This window comes from Nycticebus coucang, chromosome 6, assembly GCF_027406575.1.
Source record: "Nycticebus coucang isolate mNycCou1 chromosome 6, mNycCou1.pri, whole genome shotgun sequence".
Classification (NCBI taxonomy): Eukaryota; Metazoa; Chordata; class Mammalia; order Primates; family Lorisidae; genus Nycticebus; species Nycticebus coucang.
Window position 1 is genome coordinate 95,808,453 of NC_069785.1, and position 8,282 is coordinate 95,816,734.

Genomic DNA, 8,282 nt, shown 5'->3' on the forward strand with positions numbered 1-8,282 from the left:
CAGGATGAAAATGACAGGCTAAGAATGGAAGTTGACATTATAAAAACACAGACTCAGGAAAAGAAACCAGAACTTCAGAGGACATTGAAACTATAAAATGTCTTTGCAATAGCATAAAACTGACTAAGGAAAGATCAGTAGAAGCAATGTCTGAACAGAGCGGACAGCTCAGGATGCTCTGATCAGAGAACACGCTGCTAAAGTATGAACTGGATTTTGAGAAACAAGAGAAGGAAAAACTGAAAACCAAGGTCCAGTCACACCTTCACGAAATATGAATATTTATTCATATTTCCCAGAGCAGCAAAAAAGATAAAGATCTGTTGTATGAAAATCGCCTGTTGCAGGATGAAATCGACGGGCTAAGAATGGAAGTTGACATTATAAAAACACAGACTCAGGAAAAGAAACCAGATCTTCGGAGGACATTGAAACTATAAAATGTCTTTGCAATAGCATAAAACTGACTAAGGAAAGGTCAGTAGAAGCAATGTCTGAACAGAGCGGACAGCTCAGGATGCTCTGATCAGAGAACACGCTGCTAAAGTATGAACTGGATTTTGAGAAACAAGAGAAGGAAAAACTGAAAACCAAGGTCCAGTCACACCTTCACGAAATATGAATAGTTATTCATATTTCCCAGAGCAGCAAAAAAGATAAAGATCTGTTGTATGAAAATCGCCTGTTGCAGGATGAAATCGACAGGCTAAGAATGGAAGTTGACATTATAAAAACACTGACTCAGGAAAAGAAACCAGAACTTCGGAGGACATTGAAACTATAAAATGTCTTTGCAATAGCATAAAACTGACTAAGGAAAGATCAGTAGAGGCAATGTCTGAACAGAGCGGATAGCTCAGGATGCTCTGATCAGAGAACACGCTGCTAAAGTATGAACTGGATTTTGAGAAACAAGAGAAGGAAAAACTGAAAACCAAGGTCCAGTCACACCTTCACGAAATATGAATAGTTATTCATATTTCCCAGAGCAGCAAAAAAGTTAAAGATCTGTTGTCTGAAAATCGCCTGTTGCAGTATGAAATCGACAGGCTAAGAATGGAAGTTGACATTATAAAAACACAGACTCAGGTAAAGAAACCAGAACTTCGGAGGACATTGAAACTATAAAATGTCTTTGCAATAGCATAAAACTGACTAAGGAAAGATCAGTAGAAGCAATGTCTGAACAGAGCGGACAGCTCAGGATGCTCTGATCAGAGAACACGCTGCTAAAGTATGAACTGGATTTTGAGAAACAAGAGAAGGAAAAACTGAAAACCAAGGTCCAGTCACACCTTCACGAAATATGAATAGTTATTCATATTTCCCAGAGCAGCAAAATAGATAAAGATCTGTTGTATGAAAATCGCCTGTTGCAGGATGAAATTGACAGGCTAAGAATGGAAGTTGACATTATAAAAACACAGACTCAGGAAAAGAAACCAGAACTTCGGAGGACATTGAAACTATAAAATGTCTTTGCAATAGCATAAAACTGACTAAGGAAAGATCAGTAGAAGCAATGTCTGAACAGAGCGGACAGCTCAGGATGCTCTGATCAGAGAACACGCTGCTAAAGTATGAACTGGATTTTGAGAAACAAGAGAAGGAAAAACTGAAAACCAAGGTCCAGTCACACCTTCACGAAATATGAATAGTTATTCATATTTCCCAGAGCAGCAAAAAAGATAAAGATCTGTTGCATGAAAATCGCCTATTGCAGGATGAAATTGACAGGCTAAGAATGGAAGTTGACATTATAAAAACACAGACTCAGGAAAAGAAACCAGAACTTCGAAGGACATTGAAACTATAAAATGCCTTTGCAATAGCATGAAACTGACTAAGGAAAGATCAGTAGAAGCAATGTCTGAACAGAGCGGACAGCTCAGGATGCTCTGATCAGAGAACACGCTGCTAAAGTATGAACTGGATTTTGAGAAACAAGAGAAGGAAAAACTGAAAACCAAGGTCCAGTCACACCTTCACGAAATATGAATAGTTATTCATATTTCCCATAGCAGCAAATAAGATAAAGATCTGTTGTATGAAAATCGCCTGTTGCAGGATGAAATTGACAGGCTAAGAATGGAAGTTGACATTATAAAAACACAGACTCAGGAAAAGAAACCAGAACATGGAAATGTGGGGGAAGGCTTTTTGAAGGACTCTGGAAATGTGAATGTACCTTTCTCTTCTATACAGAAGCATGGACAATGAGAAGTTACCCACATCTGCAACTGGCTGAGAAGTATAAACATTTGTTTTTCAATTAATGGTCATACTATACCATAAACCCATCTTCTGCTGTCCCAAATTCTTGTTTTGAATATGAGTTTTTAATTTTGAAATTACAACTGCACAGGTATTATATAAAAAATAGTTTTAGATGTATTTGCATTTTAGTATTACTATTTACTGTTTCTCTGAAAGGAATTTTTTCTTTTCTTAGGCCTGCAAAGAAAACATCTCATGAAAAGAACAAGGTTATTTGTTAATATATTAGTTTAGTAACATAGCTTGCTTCTGACAAATAATTAGAGCTGAAATGTGTTTTACTTTGAATAAATATATTATGTCAGTTATGAAATTATCTGAGTTTCTTTCAAGTTGGTAATCAGTAAAGACTCTCATTAATAATGTGGTCCTTAAATGATAATTTTGATGTCTTTATGTTGTCTCATGTTAATACTGTGATGAAGCAGATGAACAGAAATTCTCACACCTGAAATGAGTATTTTGAAATAAAAATTCAATGAAATAGGTTCCATTGGCAGTGAGTTCCAGTTTCCCAGCTGCACTGAAGTGTATAGCTATGTCTTGGACTGTTTCTCCGACAGTAGCTTTCTCTATTGTTAGTCGGTCTCTTATAATATTACTTATGTCAACTTGACATAAACCTGAAGATATTTCAATCTCAAATTATGTACTTTATTATGACCTCTCAATCCTTGAAAGGCATCTACTTTTAATTAAATCATACTTTGGGACAAATGTGGTGTATTTTAGCAAATATATTTGATTTAATCTTCCCATTATAATTTATAATTTATTTTTAATATTTTTATAATTAATGTGCCCATAGTTTTTGTTTCAAGGTTCATGATCTTCATTTGGATATAACTTTGTCCAGCACAAGAAGCTGTAGCTGTCTGTGACTTTGTGGTTTGTCACTGGGTCCCTATTTTCAGAATAGTGAGCGGTGGCAGGATTCACATCTAGCGGGAATGCAGTGAGAAGGCGAGAGAGTTTTAGGAGTCTGGGAGGGAGGTAGAGGCCAGGTTACGTAAAGCCTCAGAGACCACTAGACCTTTTTTTTTGTTTGTTTTAGAGACAGAGTTTCACTTTATTGCTCTTGGTAGAGTGCCGTAGCATCACTCATAGCAACCTCCAACTCTTGGGCTTAGGGGATTCTCTTGCCTCATCCCGAGTAGCTGGGACTACAGGTGCCCGTCACAACACCTGGCTATTTTTTGTGGCAGATTGACTGCGGTCGAGTTCAAACCTGCCACCCTCGGTATATGGGTTGGCACCCTACCCACTGAGCCACAGGCACCACCCAAGACTTTTATCTTTTTTTCTGAGGGATCTATTGGAAGGGTTTGAGCAGAGGATAGAATACGTGAGGAACTCTGAGGTTGATTTTAGCTTTTAATAAAGAAGAGGAAGATACTTCACAGTGTGGAATTTATACCTCCCAGTCTCACCACCTAATTTCTTTGTGAGACTTTGGTAGGTTGTTAAGTATTGCACATTCACCAAGGAATGATTCACTGAACTGATTCTCCCATCTAAGTAACAGAATACCAATTTAACAGGAAGGTAACACCTTTTGTGTCCATAGCAGAATTAAATGATAAGCAGGAATGTCTACACAATGGGAAAAGAAGGGGAATCGATATATGTGATGATATTTTCCAAAGCACATGCCTAATGTTAAATGTTATTAACATAATTTTATAATACAGTGAATTATGACATCACTAACCAAAATATCTTATTAGGTAGTTGTGAGACAACTTCGTAGACAACTGGCTGAGGCACTACACAAAATACCTAGATTAGAGGCCTCACTAGACATTATGTCACACTGCCACATTCGTTCAGAAGAAATGCAGTCAAATCACAAATAAAGTATATGTGGAATTTAACATGTCAATAGTTGATATATCGCTTGTTGAGTAATGAAAATTGTTTGGAGGTACTAGTTTAGGTGAATAGCTTTTGTTTGAAGTTCATTATTATTAATTTTGTTACAATTTATTATCCTTAAAATGCACTTATTTCTTGAATTCTGACTTTCATCCTGATATTTTTATAATTACAAGTAGATGTGTGTATGTGGACATATACGTCTACCATATATGCCCTTAGGAAAGTGAGAATTAGACATAATTTTCTCACAGAATTTGAGAGTCTGTGTTCCTTCTGCACAGTATATTTTAGTGATTTCTGCATTGCCTTGGTGAAACAGGCCAGATTAAATCAGAAATGTTAAGTTGAATGCTCTTGGAAATTGTCTTAATTTTATCTTCACTTCTGTAAAAGGAAACAGAATCTAGTATTCCTTGGATTTCAGGTTAACTGGTACAGGATTGCGATTATGCAGGTATTCAAAGTGCAGATTTCTGGGTTAATGTTTTGTGTCACCATAGATGTGCCTCATCTGGACATTTTGTGTAAACAGCCGTGTGATACATCATCCTTTATGATGGGCTTCTTTCACTTATCCTTGGGCTTTTATGGCTCGTCTCAACTATAGCTTGAATCAGGATGTCATTTCTTTCTATTGCCATGAAGAGTGAACTCTGGCCATACCAGTTATCAGTTCCTCAGTCAGTGGACCTTTGGGTCCCTTCCACACTTAACGGTACTGCTGTAGACATTCATCTACAAGTTGTGTGGGCACATGTTTTGGCTCCCCTGCCATTGGGCTTTATTCTCAGAGGTGACTAGCTGACTTCAGCATCTCTCTGACTTGCTCTCTTTCCTCCCTGCCTCATCCATCTCTGGTCATCTAGCCCCATCCGTTCAGACTTGTCACAAAATCTCCCCTTTTTTGTGAAGCTTTATCTAACTGTTCTCTCATTGACCTCACATTTCAGCTGCTTTTGTCTAGTCTGGGTGAAACAATTTAAACTTTAATTATGCATTACTTCTATTTTTTACAAAGAAGTTTTTTTTTTTTGGTCATCGAGTAAGTGTGAGAACATGCCTTGAGCCATTTATGTTATTAATAATAGCAATAATATGGCTGCCCTCAGAAACCCCATGTTGGGACACTGAGGCAGTCGCCAGCCAGATCTTCAATAAAGGACTCCACTTTAATTTGACTTGTCTGGTGTTGTGCTCTTTGGGGAACTCCTGGGAATAACATTTCTGGAGACCCAGTGAGATCCTCCAAACCCTGGCACTGCCGATCCTCAGATGGCCTCCAAGGTGATCTGTGGTCACTCAGGAGAGGCACCCCCTGGAAACATTCCAGGGCCTCTGGAGGACCCAGCATCCTCAGGAGCCTGGCTGATGATCACCCCTGAATTCATCTGTGAGTACAACTCCGGAGGTAAGCCATTTAAACATCTATTTTTGGCTAGTGTCTGCAGACATTTAATGTAACTATTTTTTGTGTCCTTTTCTTGTTGTGCTTATTTGTTGTTGTAGATTGTAGAAAATATATAACTTCTTATTATATTTGCTGGTTGTGAGTTATGTAGGGCCTTTAGGGACCCATGAGAGAGGCCAAAGAGGCAGAAACTTTGGTCAGAGACTCTCAGAGGCCTGTGTTGACAGAGTGACCTACCCCTAGAAACGCTGGAAGGAACACCAGTGGGGCATCTCAACCCTGCCAGAGACAGCAAGACATTTCTGCCACCGAGACATTTGATGCTTTGGTCTGTGGCCTCGGGGAAGTCTGGTGGCAGAGGTGCAGGTGGACGGGAACTTCAGGGAGAAGATCCTGGAGTTGTTTTTTTCTGTGGCCTGGCCACATCTGTAATTGACCGATAAACCTGTCTGATAGGAAAGTACCTGTTGGGAGACTTTCAGAGGTGTGGGTTGATGTTGTGCCAAACCATCACTATAAACACTGGGACGCTGGTGGGAAGTCTTAACCTCAGGTGCACAATTTAAATTTGTACGTATTTTTGTTTTTTATCTTGTCCATAATCTTATGTGTTTTCATTGTTATCTGTAATTTTGTGTTTCTTTGAGCAGATGGTGTTTTAAGAATTGTAAGACTTGTATTCCCATCATTTTTTTTTTTTCTTTTTTTTTTTTTTTTTATTGTTGGGGATTCATTGAGGGTACAATAAGCCAGGTTACACTGATTGCAATTGTTAGGTAAAGTCCCTCTTGCAATCATGTCTTGCCCCCATAAAGTGTGACACACACCAAGGCCCCACCCATCATTTTTAACATGGGTTCTTCATCCTCTAAAATAGACAACCCCCTGAGCTATCTCCTCAGACATTTTGAAGTTGTTTTTTACCCCGAAAAGAGATGAATATGGAGTAAACTTCTCAAAAGGGGACCTCAGGACCCTTTGTGAACTCAAGTGGTCAGCCTTTGGTGTGTGATGGCCCATGACAGGTTCCCTTGATCCTTTCCTATGCCAGAAGGTTTGGAAAAGCATCACCTGGAAGCCTGGTTATCCTGATCAATTCCCTTACATTGACGTGTGGACTGAGTTGGTGAACAATCCCCCAGCCTGGCTCTGCACTTGTTCTCTCCATCTGGAAACCACAGTTTTAGTGACAAAACCCCTTCAAAGTGCCACCCCATTCTCCCAGCACTTGAGAAGATGGAAGATCCTATCCTCAACTCTCCACTCTACCGTCCTTCTGGCCCCTCTGCCCCTTCCATGTGTAGGTTTATCCTCCCTACACATGGGCAGGATCCTCTTATGCCCCCCCCACGAGACTTCCACCCCTGACTCTTTTATATACCCTCCTTCACCTGGTCTCTTCCTACTGTGCAAAGCCCTAGGGGGGAGGGAAACTTCTTTATGTTCCCTTTACCACAAGTGATCTTTACAACTGGAAGCAACAGAAACCCCTGTTTTCAGAGAAGCCTCAGGCTTTCACCTCCCTCTTAGAATCTATCTTTTTTACCCATCAGCCCAATTGGGATGACTCTCAGCAACTTTTACAGATTCTGTTCACTCCAGAGGAGAAGGACTGTATCCTGGTCAAAGCCCATAAAACCATTTTGGGCCCCAGGAACGATGCACTTCCAGACTACCAAGAATGGATTGAACAAGTTTTTCCATCTAGATTCCCTGCCTGGGACCCAAACAACAATGACGGTAAGAGGTCCCTAGATACTTATCACCAGACCCCTCTGAAAGTCTTGCAGACGGCTGCCTGGAAACCTACCAACCTGTCCAAGATGGGCAAGGTCCATCAAGGACCCACAGAGTCCCCTGCAGCTTTCCTAGAGTGGCTCCTCGAGGCGTATCAGACTTACACCCCGATAGACCCTGATACACCTCTCAACAGGCAGGCAATAAATCTGGTTTTTGTTATGCAGTTAGCCCCAGACATCAAAAGAAATTTACAGAAATTAGAAGGCTTTGAGAGAAATAATAGGGAGGAATTCATAAGTGTGGTACAAAAGGTTTACAACAATCAAGATCCTCCAGAAAAAAGTCACCAGAAAACTAGGGAAAGCAACCGACGCCGCTTCGAAGGCCGACTCCAAGAAAAGGGATCCCAAAACAAAAGCAAAATCGGTCAAATCTCCTAGAAATGAATCAGTGCGTGTTCTTCAAAGAACAGGGACACTGTAAAAACTAGTGTCCCAAACTTCAGTGTGCCCACTTCAAAGAGCATGAATATTGGAAAGAACAAGATCCTTGAAAACCTAAACCTATCTTGTCTCTTGAAGAAGGCAGTGTTGGCTCCTTGCCTATTTGCCCCCAGGAACCTACAATAACTCTTAAAATTGGGGGCACCTCTGTGGACTATTGGACATTGTTCTTGTGTTCTGGTTCTGAGAGGACGTGAGTGTGAGAGTAAGTGTGGACTATTAGACATTGTTCATGTCAGAGCCCATGTTTGTCTTGTCATTTTCTGTCATTTGCTCAGTGTTTATTGAATGATTGGTCTCAGCCTGAAACAAACAGTCCTGGAGACATTTGTGAGTGGATTGCGAATCTTTTCCTTCAAGGGACCCTTCAAGACTTTGCTCCTTCTGAGATGGCCTTATTTACCTACTTTCTTTTATGTGTCCTACACCCCCCACTAGCTGGTGCATCCTTGGCCTGGCAATCATTGGTCTCTTCA